General features: G+C 41.8%; 1 pseudogene; it reads left to right on the forward strand.

The window, feature by feature from the left end:
* The first annotated feature begins 308 nt into the window (after nt 1-308).
* On the forward strand, nt 309-2,399 carry LOC116076003 (annotated as a pseudogene).
* The last annotated feature ends 13,682 nt before the right edge of the window (nt 2,400-16,081 follow it).

The following is a 16,081-nucleotide window of genomic DNA, read 5'->3' on the forward strand; positions in this document are numbered from 1 at the left end:
TTGGAGCAGGGTGTGGTACTATGGGGAGGTGTGGCCTTGTAGGATTAGAACTGTGTCACTGTGGAGATGGGGCTTTGGGGAAATTTATATCTACTCAAGCTCTGCCCAGGGTGAGACACAGTAGTCTCTCCTTGCTGCCTTCGACTTGGGAGGCAGACGCAAGCAGATACCTGATCTAGGCCAACCTGGTCTGTAGAAAGAGTTCCAGGCAGCTTCTACTACACAGATAAAACCTATCTCAGAAAGAAAGAATCATCTTTCTTACATGTCTTAGTCCTCCTTCAGAGAACATGATGCTCACCAAGACAATGAGGTCCAATGGCCTCTGCTGGGAAACCCTGAGGGCTCTCCACAACTCCAGCAAAGACCGCCTGTACTACAACCAAAGTGGTGCTATGTTACCATGATGTTTTGGAAGAATGTGGGTCACTTCCCAAACTATCTTCATACTCTTGATGGGTGGTAGATCACATCCTATCCAACACCTCACACCACACGCAAGAGAATGCTCCTTCCTCAGATAACCCACCATCCTCTGGATCTGCTTCAGGCCTGTACCAATCCTCACTACTCAAGTCTCCTGTCAGAAGGAACCCACAATCCTCCTCACCCTCAACACCAAATGGAACCCAGAGTACACATGAGTGCCCGTTCACAGAACCTATTGCACTTCAGTCCTCTCGGGTGATCAAAGTAGAAGGTTGCATCAGTTGTTCAAATTGGTGTCTGGAATGAGAGGAACAGAGGACCTGAGGCTGTGGCAGGAGGAGCAAGAGAGGAAGGTGAGAGCCCTCTCAGAGATGGCATCTGAACTGCTAAAGAGGTTTGAAGAGCTGAAGGAGTTGAAGCTGCACAAGGAGTTCAAGGACTTAGAGGAAGTGATGGAGAAGAGTACCAGGGAAGCCCTGGGACACAAGGAGAAGCTGAAAGCTGAGCAGCATTGCCCCAGAGCCAAGTTTCTCAACCTAAAGCTAGGAGAAGCAGAGCAGCCCAGCAGTCACAGCAAGTGAAGCAGGCAGAGCAGGAGCATCTTCAGAAGGAGGAAGGGCAGGTCTGTCTGCGCAGCCTGTACACCCTGCAAGAGGAGGTCCTGTAGCTCAACCAGCAACTGGCCGCCTTCAGTCAGCACAAATACTTGCTGAATGTGAACCTGGCTACCTTCCAGACCCTGGGCAACCAGATGTGTGGCCTCATCTCCGGAATCATTCACAACACCTTGGAGAGTGGCTATCCCACAGCAGAGAACCAAGGTAAGACTGAGTGAGCCCTGCAGGAAATGAGGGACCTCCTCTCGAATTTGGAGCAGGAGATCACCAGAGCCTCTGAAGTGAAGAGGAAGGAGGAGGAGGTTCAGGTCAAATGGCAGGAGTCACAGGTGCAGCAGGAGGCCTGGGGGCCTGGCCAGTGCTCTGCACCCAGCCCAATCCCAGCAGGTTCGCAGAATGAAGCCCTGCAGGAGAAGGTACAAGATAGTATGATGCAGTAGTACCAGCAACTTCAGGATGCTTCAGCCAAATGTGTGTTGGCCTTTGAAGACCTGACCAGCAGCAAGGACAGTCAGATGAAAAAGGATGGACTTGCAGAAAGCAGCCACCATCCCAGCGAGCCAGATCTCCAGCATTGCAGGTTCAAAGCTGAAGGAGGTCTTTGATAAGATCCACAGCCTGCTCTCCAGAAATCCTGTCCAATCTGGTGGGCATTCCATGTCTGTCACTCTGAACCCCCAGGGGCTGGACTCTGTCCAGTGCAAACTGGCAGAGGAATTTGTGAAACAAGGGGAGGAGGAAGTGGCCTCTCACCATGAAGCTGCATTCTCCATTGCAGTGGTGGCATCTGGTATCTGGATGCTCCACCCCAATGTGGGAGATCTCATTCTTGCTCATCTCCAGAAAGTGTGTGCCCTCCGTTCCATTCTATCCAGCTTTCAAGGAAGGGATGGCTTTGGGAGGATTATCAACAGATACTTTATTCCAAGATTGAGCAACAGGACAACTTTCTAAAATGCATGTCTGAGATGATTCGTTTGTATGCCGTCATCATCCAGCTCCAGTGGCCCTTTGGAAACTGGCATGAGTCTCATGCTCATGGCTTACATCATGGCTGGCGCTGCTTGGCACAGATCTTAAACATGGAGCTTCTCTCAGATGTGACAGCCACTGTCCTGTTTGACTTCTTGGAGGTGTGTAGGAATGCCTTCATGAAGCAGTGCCAGGTCCAGTTCTGAAAGATGATACTTCTTATCCAAGAGGGCTGACGACTTGCCCAGAATTGAAGCCAGCACAAGCTCAGGACAGATGGGCTCTTTCATATGTCTCAAGTGCTTCTTGGAGAAATGTCTGCAACACAGGGAGATTCCTGTCCTCAGAAGCTTTCTGACCTCCTCGTTCTGGCACTCTTGATGTCCTTTGTCACACTGTGTGGGAGGAGGGGCAACGATAAAGCAACTGAGACAGCTGGTTTGGAAGAATCGCATCAGATTGAATAAAATAAAATAAAATAAAAAATTCTTCAAAATGTGGTCTTGTTTTAAGGTTTGAGATAATAATGTTCATGTCTGTAATTTTATGCTGGACCAATTTTTTGGCCATACCCCTCCCTCTTATATATGTGTATGTATATACATACATATATATGCATATATATATACGTATACACACACATATATTATGCATATGTGTTTATATATGCACATGTGTAGATGTATATGTTTACTCAGATACTTTTAGAGTGATTTACATGAATAGTCTAGCAGGATGAGCTGCTTGGTCTAATAATTTGGAAGTGTCTGACAAGGGTCTTCAATGATGGAGCCACAATCCGGACTGAAGGCCAAGCTGTTCCATAGCAAGTCCTCATTCAAAGCTAAAGTGGATGATGTTTGGCAGCAACAACTAGTGAGAGCAGCAAGGGATCATCTCAAAAAGGGTGGAGAATGTACATGTGTGATTTTCTCCCACTTTTCCATTTTTGGTAGCTTTTTGGTCCCTGATTTATTGAATGGTAGAACCCACATTCAGAGAAGGCTTTCTCCACTCTGTTTGCTGATGAACAAGCCAACTGTAACACATCCCTCAAGACACACCTAGGAGCATGCTCTATTAATCCCTACAGATAATTCTTCTGATGATCATATTTTTCATCCCATTCAAGAATTTATTTCTGAGCCTGGGAGTTCTAGTGAATGCCCAAAGTGATCTCTGAATGCTGAGGGCTCATAAGCAGAGCAAAGAACTTCCTAACATTCACATGTACTGAGAAGTGAGCCACAGAGCAGAAGCCCTGGCTGTCTCTGTGGCAGCATTCCACCGCTATCAGTGTGAAGACAGCAGCTTCCACGGTCTTCTTGCTCAAGGAGGAGTCTCAGAACTTCCTGATTTGGGCATCTTTCAGTTAAAGTTCACTTTTGTACTTGGAAGCTTCAAAAGCTCTCATAGTTCTTCAAGTTTGGAGACTATGAAGTTTGCTTACCGACACTGATTTTTAATGATGCTATAGTAAGCCGCACTTGGTCTCAGTTTTCTTTTTAATTTTGCTTTTAATTCTGGAAACTTTCCATACTTATTATTTTTGTCCCCTTTCCTGATTTTTGTTGTATATTCTCTTTGGAAATCAGTGTTGCATTCCCAATAGATTTCGGTTCTACTTTCCACTCCTGACATCTTCCCTCACACTATTGTCTCTTTTCTGGCTTTCTGGGATATTACTAGAATCTGCGTACGGCTTTACCAGTGTGATTCTCTCCAGTAATCCATTGCTTTGATTACCCTGCTAAAGCCTGGGATAGTCCCAGAGTTCTGCTCAGTGCATCCTTGCCATTTCTATATCAGCACGCTATGGGGGCCCAGTATTTCTCACTTAAGCTTTTCTGTACTTGTACTTGTTTCCCCCCCCCCTTTGCTCTACTAGTTCTTAGAACGGCGGCTTTAGGAAACATCATACATCCCAGATGTTTGGGTTAGAATGAGGTTTGAGGAGTACCATGAATGTGGGTTGACATTGACCGGGCTAAAAAATGAGCAGCAAAACCAAGATTTGAGAGACAGCGTGAAGCTACAAAACCAGAGCAAACAGGTAAAAACAAAGGCAAGCAGCAATGATGAGAATCTCAGAGCTGAGTGAAACCCAGGGACCGAACACAGAAGGCAGGGAAAGTGCATTTGGGATTGGAGAAGACGGTTGAAGCTTGGAGCTAGTAAGCATATTAGGTCACTTAGATGCCAGGATGAAGCAGCTCCAACAGGAAACTTGTCTCATCCCTCCTGTGGCTAAAGCTTAGCTGACAGACCTGGGATGGAGCCACACGGTTTGTGATAGAAGTCCTTCCTGAGACAATACTTAGCTCAGGCTGGCCCCCAGTGGTTCCTCGAACCCTCCAGTCGCAAATATGAAAGGACACGAATCTATTTGTTTAGACTACTATCCACTTGATTTCTTCTTTTGGATGATTGATGATTCTGCAGATACCAAGAATTAAAGTTCTTGGGAGCTTTAATTTATTCCACCACTTTAAAAATTTCCAAATGCTCATTGAAGACGCCTATCTTTGTAAGCCACAGAAAATAATATGAATAGAAAATGTAAAATTTAAAATGGTGTTAAATATCCTATAAAAAAAATGCTTCTTTGACACCTATTCCCGGAACAGACTAGAATTTACTTTAGGTCTCCTGTCTTGGTAGACCTACACTGTTTGCATTGGATGATTAACAGAAGAATCAGTCACCCACACTTGTATAAGTCATAAGTATACCCAAGAGGATGTAGAACTATTAAGTTATGTTGAACTTTCCATAGCCTTAAGCTGGTAATCTCATTGAGAGATGGCTAGGAATTGAATTTCTGGCTTTAGTGACATTTGAAAGATGGCATTTACATGAAGCATATAGTCCAGGAACTTAAAAAGAAAGCTAATGTATTGAGAAGTTTTAAGATTGAAATCAAAGAAGCTTGTACCACAGTGTGATTTAATGAACCAAAAAGTATCCCCTGTTTCCACCTTTGGTTAGTGGAGGAGTCCGGCTCAGAAATTTGTAAGATACACAAAGAATGCTGAACTACAGCATGTTCTGGACGTCAAAAACAAACCTTCCCAGAGCAGTGGGCTTCCATTCAAGCATCCCAACTCCACATCCTTCTTTCCCATGTGTATTAAGTCCCTCATCAACAGACCTAGTACTCAGCATAAGATGACTAGTTACTTAGTCCCCAAAAGCAGACCATAGATCAAGGAGAAGCTGCCAGAGGAACTTTAGAACTAACAGCATCACATAACGTGTCCAGTTGTGAGGGGATGCTTCATCATCTCCTTTATAATTCTCATCTCTTGCCCTTGCTTCCCATTGAAAATCGGTTCCCTGGTTTGGGTTTATTGATCCAGTCTTCCCTCTCTCCATGTACCCATATCTTTAAATACTTAATATGTGGTGGTTCTTTTGTGGGTGGCTAGTGACAAATACAGAGAGAAATAAAAATAAATGACAGTATGCAGCTCAGGAAGCCTGAATCCTACACAAATATCTAAAGGCCACTTAAGAAGGCTGAAAGTGGGAGAAACTGTCTTACCTGTGCATATATATGTACTTATAAAATATGTGTGTATATATATTATATATACATGCAAGGAACAGGAGCAACAGTTATGGGAAAAGAGTGGACCCGTATTAGAAATAGAGTAATTATGTTGAAAAGTTTAGAGGGAGAAAAGGAGAGGGAGAAAGGATGTACTTACACTATAATGTAAGAAAATAAAAATAAAAATTACAAAGCCCTTATATAAAGAAGCCCTCATGTAAAGTGTTTCTGTCACAAAATTGTAAAATTGTTGTGACCTATTTGTATAGAAAGGGTAAATTATGTAATCTGTAGCTTATATCTAAATTCCATGCAACTAAATAAAAATGTGTGATATCTCATATCAACCATTCATTCTGGGCTCCTGTCCATAGGATTTTGACACACCTGTAATTATTCTAAGTCTCCACTGGATGTCAATACTGCTCAAGGAAATGCAGTTTAGACATTATAATTGGATGCACACAAATAAGCCATGCTAGGAAGAGCAGTAACAAAGAAGGTCACATAGAGGGAAGTACGGATGGGCATTCCTCTGCTCCAGTTGTGTAACAGATGCAGGCAGAGCAAAGGCAGACAGCACTCAGAGTAGTGGTATTAAAACCCTTAGACCAAAACCTGAAGTCTGTCTTCCACAATACCTCTTCAGTGTCTAATTTACACAGAAATGAAACCTCGTTTTTCTGTAAAGAATTTGGTAATTCTTCTAGTAAGATGCAAGGTGTTTGTGGAATTAAAGTCAGACGTCCAATTGTTGTGTCAGGAAGCATTCGTAAACCCCAAAAGACCACCAAGGAGCCATTTTGATGGAATTGCATTAGGATGTCTTTATTACAAGCTCTGGCTTGGGCTCTCCTCCAGCACAACCCTTACACAGCGGAAGGTGGAGCAGCCTTGAACCCTAAACAGAACAACATTTTATAGGGAAAGGGAGTTAGTGAGGGGCGGGGGTGTGGAGCCTGGCAAACATCTAACTGAATGACTATTGTAAGCTGATAGATGAGTGCTCTGAAGCAAGACCATGTACAATCACGGACTGTCTGGGTCTGAAAGTACATCTGAAGCAATCAGACTAATCTTTGATTAACTGTTACTAGGAGGTAGCTAGGGAGCAAAGCTGGCCAAGCACAAGCCTTGGTTGGGGTCCTTCCTGGTACCTGGGTGCAGCTTGGGTTCAGTTGTGGGCCAAGTTTTCAAGCTTTTTTTTCTTCTTTAAGATGAAGGCCTGTCCCAAAATGGAGTAGGTTTGGCCTCAGACAATCCTGTTTCATTTCTTCTGTTCACTGGGCAAACATGTACAGATCTCAGCAACATCCTTGGGAAGAAAATTACCTGGGTTGTTTGGTCTATACCCAAAGACACAGGCCAAAAAACAAGCAGAAAAACATGTTTCAAAGAGGGAAAGTGAAGTTTGATCATGTTTTGGAATATGTTTTGCTTCCAGCAAGAACTAACCTAACCCAGAATTGAAGTAAGACTTGTTAAGATTTGCCTTATTACTTTTCCCACTCCTCAAGTCTATTCTAAAATGGAGGGAAAGCTTGAAGAATTTGTTTTACTTTGTTGTTCTAAAGTAGAAAATCATGTGTTCTATTTTTGTTATTTATAAAGAAAATCTTGTCTTTCTATAAGGTTGCTCATTTTGAAAACTGGAAAGAGCAGAATGCCTAATATTTTGACTTTATATTCTGCAAGCAGGATACAGGGGTCCAGACCTGGCAAAGTTCCTTTAGCAAGAAATAATCCCACTGCTTATTGTTCAAATATCTTAGATATTGCATAGGCATTTATGGCTATCAAGGCACTAAAAGTACTCTTATGCCTATCATGAATTAGAATTGCATAATTAACCATAAAAATATTGAATAGACAGGATACTTTTCAGTGAAAAGTATTTTAATGTCTAGACAAAATTACCTAGCATACAATTTTAAATATGGAAACAATCTGATCCATAAAATTATCTCTAAACAAGGGTACTGTTTGGAGGCGGGGGTAGCTTAGTTCACTAATGTACTTTCTTTTAAGTATTTGCAAGTACCACAGCCTAAGTTTGACCACTGTAAATCACATTTAAAAAGACAAACAAAAGACCACATGAGGCAGTTTGTGCTTATAATCCCAGTGATTGAGAGGCAGAGACAGGCAAACTCCCCTGGGCAGGTTTTGCTTCCTAGACTAGTCCTTGGGATGAGTTCCATGCCCACGAGAGACTGTCTTTAAAAAAAAAAAATAATACAGGTGGCATTTGAGATATGACATGCAAATGACAAAGTGTGGGAATTTAACAAGTATGCTGAGCTAAATAACAAGCAGATCGTTTGACTAGTTATAGGTGAGCTAGCCTGAAAACAGGAGCGGCTAACACCTCATGGCCCTGGTTTCAGCTGTATGTGGTTGACAAATTTGATTACAATCAGTTGTAAGATTCAATAGGAGCATTCATTATCTCTACTAGGACTGTGTGTCAGACTATTGTATTCACATATATGATCTCACAACAGCTTCAGTGGTTTCTTTTTAACTAGCCATCTCCAGGTGAATAACATTTATAAGCCATGCAAACACTAAAAAGATTTATTTGCTAGCTATTCTCTTATCAAATGAAAGACTGTCTGCCTATACTCGTGGGTTGGTTTTTCCTATAGGGTTCAGGAAAAATTATGAAAGCTTATGAGAAATTTCTGAAATCATGGGGTGCAAATCATGACTGAAAATGTTGTTCCAAGCATGGCACTGTCGCAAAACTAAGTCCAAATGAATCCAGAAGCATGAGTTTCATATATTGTATCTTGATTACAATTTCCCCTCCCTGTACTCCTCCCAGACCCTCTCCACCAACTCTCTCAGCAGATCCACTCTCTTTCTGTCTGATTAGACAAGAGCAGGCTGCTAATGGATAACCATCAAACACTACAAAATAAAATATAATAAGATGAAACCAAAACCACCCACTGAGACTGTACAAGGTAACCTAAGAGAAGAAAAAGAGCCCGAAGAGTTTACACAATGTATCAGAGACCCACTAATTCACAGTCCCTTAGAAATACAAGCTGAGAGCTATAATGTATACACAGAGGACCAGGTTCAGACTGGTTCTGTTTGCTGCTTTATTCTCTAAAACAGAAGCCAACCTCAATTCAATGCTTTCTTTTATGGAAGTTGCTGAGGCCATGGTATCTTTTTACAGCAACAGAACCCCTAAGGCAGTGTTTTCTTATCTTAGCCATTCTGACAGCTATAAGATTGTACTGCTTAGTTTTGGGTGTCAACTGGACACAAGCTAGAGTCATCAGAGGGGAAGGAGCCTCAGTTGAGAAAAATGCCTCCATGAGATCCAGCTGTAGGGCATTTTCTCACTTAGTAATCAGTGAGGGAGGGCCCAGCCCATGGTAGATGCTGCCATCCTGAGGTTGGTGGTCCTGGGGTCTATAAGAAGGCTGACTGAGCAAGTCATGGGGAGCAAGCCAGTCAGCAGCACTCCTCCATGGCCTCTGGATCAGCTCCTGCCTCCAGGTTCCTGCCCTGCTTGAGTTCCCATCCTGACCTCCTTTAGTGATAAACACTGATGTAGAAGTATAAGATGAAGTAACCCTTTCCTCTCCAACTTGCCTTTTGGTCATGGTATTTTTTTCACAGCAATAGAAACCCTGAGTAAGACAAAGATGAAAATCTCAAAGTAGTTTTGATTTGCATTTCCCTGATGGCTAAGGATGGTAAACATTTTTAAAAAGTGTTTCTCAGCCATTTTGCCTTTCCTCTGTTAAGAATTATTTCTTTAGACCTGTAACCCATTTTTAATTGGATTACTTGTTCTTTTTTGAAATTTAGTTTCTTGAGTTCTTTATATTTTTTGGATTATAGACCTATATTGGATGTGTAATTCGTTAAAAAAAAAAAAAAACTTTTCCCATTCCATTCCATAGGCTGCTGCTTTGTCCAAATGACCTTTCTTTTCAGTTTGACCTTATTGCCTGTACTATTGGTGTTCTGTTCAGAATGTCTTCTCCTGTGTCAATGAGTACAGAGCTGTCTATGTTGTTCAGTGTATCTGCTCCTATGTTGAGCTATGTCGAGCTCCTATGTTGATTGACTTGAACTTGAGTTTTGTGCAGAGTGATGTATGGATCCACTTGCATTTTTCTACATGCTGACGCTTGTTTAACCAGCACCATTTGTTGAAGAAACTATCTTTTTCCACTGTATATTCTAGCTTCTTTATAAGAGAATCAGATGTCCATATGTGTATGGGTTTATGTCCATATGGTTTGAGCATTAGGGTAAAACTGTGACCTCACAAAATTAATTGGACAGCATTCTTTCTGTTTCTATTTTGTGGAGTAAGTTGAGAAGTATTGGTATTACCTCTTCAGCTTGATTCTATTGATCAACATGTCTGTTTTCATGGTAATTACCATGCAGTTTTTATTACTATAGCTCTGTAGTGTAACTTAAAATCAGGAGTGGTGAGTGTTCCAGCGGTTTTTAATTGTTTAATATTTTTCAACTATTGAAATATCCCTGTATCTCTGGAATGGAGCTCTACTTGATCATGGCAGATTCAGTTTGTAAGTGTTTTATTGAGTAATTTTGCATCTGTAATTTTCTTTCTTGGTTGTGTCTTTAGATGGTTTGAGTATCAAGTTAACTGTGCTTTATAAAATTAATTGGTCACTGTTCTTTCTGTTTCTATTTTGTGGAATAAGTTGAATATTGGTATTAGTTCTTATTTGAAAGTCTGGTGGAAATCTAGAGATTTCAGGTGTGCTGTTAAATTGCTAGTCTGAGTTTTCTCCATTTTTTTTAAAAAGTAGATGCTTAGTGGAATGAACTTGCTTCTTAGAACCAGTTTCGTGGGTATGTTGCGTATTCATTTCCATTGAATTCCAGAAAGTCTTTAATTTTGTTATTTCTGTCTTTACCCAACTTTTGTTCCATAGAAGTTTGCTCAGTTTCCCTAAGTTAATACACTTCTGCTGCTTCTGTCCTTGATATTCAGCTTTAATCCTCGGTGGTCTGATAGAATGTAGGAAGTTATTTTGTTTTCTTTTATCCGTGGAGACTTGCTTTGAGTATGTGATAAATTTTGTGTATGAAGCCTGCCTCTGTAGTTGTTGCTCGAATTCCTAAACTTTTTGTTTCCAGAATTCCCTCAGTTTGGGTTTTCTTTATTGATTCTATTTCCAGTTTCAGGTCTTGAGCATTTTCCAACAGTTTGTGTTTTCTTGGAGTTCTTTAAGGGATTCATTCATCTCCTCTTTGAGGACTTCAGTCATCTTCATAAATGCAGTTTTAAGGTCTTTTTCTTGTGCTTCAGCTATGTAGGTATTCAGGTCATGCTGGTAGGGCAGCTGGGCTCCGGTGGAGACAAGCTACACTGGCTGTTAGTGATTGTGTTTGGCACTGGTGTCTAGGCCTCTGGGTATTAATTGATCATAGGACTTAGGGCTGCTTTCTAGATTCGTCTTTGTTGGGTGGGTACTTCATTCCTTGGTTTAGGTTTCCTCTCAGGATTTTTGGAACATGTGAGGCCCGTGTAATGCTCATGGTGCCTGTTTCTCTGGTCCCGTTTAGCTGGTGTGATCCTAGTGAATGCCTGCTGGTGTTGGAGGCTGGCGTACTGGGATGAGTTGGGGAAAAGCAGGTTAGAGGAAAAGATCTTTGTGATTGATTGGGGCTGGGGTAGGAGAAAAGGGGAGGTTTTCTGCTACAGAGCTGGGGATAAAACTAAGGGATTAGATCTGGGGGAGGAGGAGAGGTATGGATCCACTCTCAGCCTACTTGTTTGCCAGACTGGAGGGGCTCTTGGACTAGTAGGGGCTACCACCTAGGGTTGGAGACTGGGATAGAGAGATGAGTTGGGAGGAGGTTAGAAGGAGAAGGTCTGGGGGCTGGTGAGAGGGCTCAGCAGTTTAGAGCACTGACTGCTCTTCCGGAGGTCATAAGTTCAAATCCCAGAAACTACATGGTGGCTCAGGGCCAGAGGGAACAGGGGTGGAATAAGAGAGAGAAGGGAAGACCTATGGTATCCAGCAGGAGAGGCTGCCACGGGTGTTCTGCTGCAAAGCTTGGGCTAAGGCTGTGGCATAGGATCCAGGGAACAGGGGGAGAAGAGACACTGTGGTGTAGGATCAGGGAACAGGGGGAGAAGAGACACTGTGGTGTAGGATCAGGGAACAGAGACACTGTGATGTAGGATCAGGGAACAGGGGGAGAAGAGACACTGTGGTGTAGGATCAGGGAACAGGGGGAGAAGAGACACTGTGGTGTAGGATCAGGGAACAGGGGGAGAAGAAACTCACATCCTTTATGTTCACTCCAAATTATATCACTGCTGTTGTTTTTATGTTTGATGTGAATTGTATTATGGTGTCATCTTTCACATTTTTTATGGCAATAGTCCCTAGCTTTTATCAAACCAAACCAGGAGAGTTTCACACCTAGATGACTAGCATAAATCATTTGGAGGATTACATTGTGAATACTGGATGGACTGCACTAGAATAAAAGCAACATAAGATGAACACATTTGAAGGTAAAACTAGACTTATCCTAACAGAAGTTACATCATTGACTATCCAAAGTAAGTATTCACACATCTTGCTGCGGAATCATTCATCATTTGTTTCAATCTTGTTTCAGACTCTGAAATGGTGTTCTATAACGTATGCGATATGCACAGTTTGATGTTCATCTAAAGTACTGGAATGCTGTTATAAAATATACTTGTCTCAGAACACTGTAGACTATAGAGATAGGTAGATAGATAGATAGATAGATAGATAGATAGATAGATTGATAGATACCTATATATCGATATCAATATCTCTATCTATATAGTTTGTAGATTTATTAAGGTACTTTCTGCTCATTTGCCTGGTTTTTAAGAGATCTCCCTTCTGGTGCTCAATTTGTAACAACTACTTTATTCTATAAGATCAAGAAGGAACAAGAGGCAGTTTTGCTAGAGGGCAAATGCCACCATGTCTGTACCCTGCCTGCAAATGTGAGGCTGGGAAGCATTGCTCCTTCTCCCATCAATTATCCCTGAGACTGGAGGCTCTGGCCGTGTTAATGTTTATAACTAATGTGGGAAGTCCCAGCATACTGCACAGCACGGGTACCATGGGACACACAGTCAATCCTCTCATGTGTAATCCAACCTGTTGAATGGTTTGTGTGGGAACTGAGAAGTTTCCTTCATGAATGTGTGCAAGGATGGAACCTTTTATTTGTTATTGTTTTCAGATTTAATCCATTTGGAGGTTCAAGGAAGAAAATAGAATGATGTTTTTATCTTTGACCAAAAAATGGCACTTCCATCTTAACAAGAAAAGGTTAGATAAATCAGACTTCTTCCTAAAAGCCAGGTCATCTATATCTCCCCCTACACCCCAGGAAGAACAAGCCCCACATAGAATGTCTCCACATCTAGCATTAATTGGATCAGATAGAAGATATACAGAGTGAGAGTGAAATTAAAATTAGTAATTGGGTCTTGGCACACATAAGGTGGATTAGGGGTACCCTGAGCTTGTCTGTGTATGCCCTGCCTTGTCGGTTGAGGAGAACTCAGACTTTTCACCCTAGGAAACAGGAATTAAAAGCCAGGTGTCATAATCATAATGGGGAAGAGTTGTTGGCTTGTTCTTCTATTCCTCACATGGATTTTGGAAGGTGTAAAGAAAAATACTAATCCTAACTGGCTGCACTGGCAATGTCTTTACCAACTCCACTTTCCTTCCTCTCATCTGTCCATCTCTGTTGTCCACGTGTCTAGAGATCAGTTTATCTGTCTTTCAATCTGATTTTCTGTTTTTTATTGTCTCTTGTCTTCTGTCTGTCTGTGTTCTTGCCAGGTTGCCTATCTCCCTTATTTTCCATACTAAGAAATTGAAATAAAAGTCAGGGAACATGAGACATGGGCACCCACCATCTTCTAGTCAAAATATCTCTCCTTAAGCCAGAAATATTGCTTAAGTTGTTATGAATACAATTTTAGCCTTAAAAAATAAGCTTTCAAAGAGCAACCAGGCAGTTCCTAGGCTTAGCTTTTAGCAACACATAAGCTGGACATCATTCAGCTTGGTTATTTATGAAACAATTTGAATTTAGAGAATATCTCAATTGAATGGAAGGGTGATAATTTTGTGCAATTAAGTGAAGTCATTTTTATATTGATTCAAGTATATTTTCCACTAAACTGTCCAATGTTGAAGTCATAGAGATAACTTATTTATAGGAAAGATGCTGAAGGTTTCCAAGAGTCCCTATATGAAATTTTGTCAACAGAATTCCCATTTTTGTTTATTGCTGTTCTAATTACAATTTATTTATCATTTACGTTTATGTGTATTAATGTTTATGTGTATCAATGTTTTCCAGCATGTAGCTCTGTGGATCACATGTTTATCTGGTACCCACAGAGGCCAAGATGGGAGCATCAGATTCCATAGAGCTGGAGTAACATAGTTGTGAGCTGCCACGAGGGTGGTGGGAATTCAGCCAGGGTCCTCTGGTGCCTTTAATGGCTGACATAGGACTTAAGTTCCTCATCCATTTATTCCATTTGTGTCTTGTGCACATATTGGTATGCGTGCCTGTACATGACATGTGTGCATAGGCTAGAAGAGGCCATCAAGCGTCTTACCTAAGCTATCACTTTCTACTATGAAGAAGGATCTTTCACTGAAACCAAGATCTCATTTTCTTGGCTACACTGGAAGCCACACAGCCCCAGTGGTTCTCCTACCCACTTTCCCCTAAGAGTTACAGCTGGATGCTTGGTGTGCCATTTGTTATGTGGGTGCTATGACTCGAATTCTGGTCCTCAAGGTTATGCAGCAAGCACTCTTAACTAATTCTTATTTTGATACAAGTAGTTTAGGAAATAAAACCATCAAAACTTCAAGGTCTACAGAAAATGAAGAAACAACATTAAATGTTTTAATGTTTCTGAATTTCTTCAATGTGTTACAGGATCTTTTTGCCTTTGTAAACAACATTGTCAGCCAGATGCTGGAAGTGAGTTGAAAAACAGATGCTCGGTGGTTGCTGCTGCACAGGGTCTGACTTTAAAGTAGCATATCTGGAGGGAGGGAGGTCAACTTGAAACAACCAGAACAATAGATGCTTGGAACCCTTAAAGTGTGGTGTTCTGGTTCGGAGCATCTTTAGCATCTACCCAGTCTGTCATTCACTCCCCTGGGGTATCTAGAGTATTTAGCTGATGTTTGCAGTGACCTTAGCTCAGGGGTTACCAACTCAAAAGTATATAGACTGCAAGTAAGAGCTAGAAATGAGCAAAGTGAGCCTGCAGAGGCTTCACTGAATAGACAGCATAGCCTTTGAACAAGGACAAAGGCCTACTAAGCTCTCAGCCAGGGAGCAAATGCCCAGCATTGCTAGAGGTTCTATTTTTAATTTTCAAAATATACAAAATGAAGGATGGTTTTAGTTAGTGGGGAACAAGTGGGAAATACAGCAATATTTGGTCTGTAACTACCTTTTGTGAGTTCTGCCTTAAAGGATATAGTTAAGCACAGGGAGAGACATTGAGCAGGTAACTTTGGTACACGGTTGATTCATTCTCCAGCATGGCAAGTCTTTGCACATCTTCTGGCTTACTAGAAACCACAACAAAGCTTTGGGCACGACTCAAGCAGAAAGTGCAGTACACAAACAGGACCTGCACATCAACACCATGGAGTATTCTCGCTCACCAGAAATCATCTGTCAGAGAGGAACCAAGTGGCCATCAGTTAGTGTGGATTTCTTCTCAGCTACGATTTTACTGCAGATGCTCCAGTATCAGCCCTGAGACACTTTTCTGTGCATCAAGAAAGAGACAGCATGACAGGTGAATTGAACAGAACCATCCAAGAGAAACCATCCAAAAAGAATGGAACCGAAGTCCCCATAACACCCGCCCTTAACTTATGGGAGGAGACTGTATCTCAGTCCTAATGAGCAGATATGTCTGCATGTCAACAAATGAGAGATCTATTCTGAGTGTCAAAAGACGACTCTGACAATCTCTATCACCAGAGCCATGAGCATGTTAAAACCTCACAGTGGTAGTGTATCACTAAGGCATGGTGTACTATGTTGATGAGCAATACCATTCCATACCTCATTCTATATATCTTCTCCACAGTATTTCTAGACTCTCTCCCTCCATGTAATTCTCACTAAAGTTTCCCTCATTGGTTTCTCTGGACTGTTGCTACCACTGCCCACCTCCTCCTTGTACTTTACTCTTTGCACCACAGATACCTCCTGTTACCCATAGCAACTAAAGCAATCAACAAATGTCAATGGAGCCCTGTCATTACTTCCCTCCAGCCTCCCCACCTACTGGTCCTCTAAGTGTGCTTTTCAGTCAGCTTCTAAAGTCCTGGCTCAGATAGGCCTGGCTTGTGGGGTCTTCTCTGCAGGCAAACTTTCCTTTGACTTGTTAGTTCCTTACAATGGAGCTGCGCACCCTCGATCATCCACACTAAACACTGGT

This window comes from Mastomys coucha, unplaced genomic scaffold, assembly GCF_008632895.1.
Source record: "Mastomys coucha isolate ucsf_1 unplaced genomic scaffold, UCSF_Mcou_1 pScaffold4, whole genome shotgun sequence".
Taxonomy (NCBI): Eukaryota; Metazoa; Chordata; class Mammalia; order Rodentia; family Muridae; genus Mastomys; species Mastomys coucha.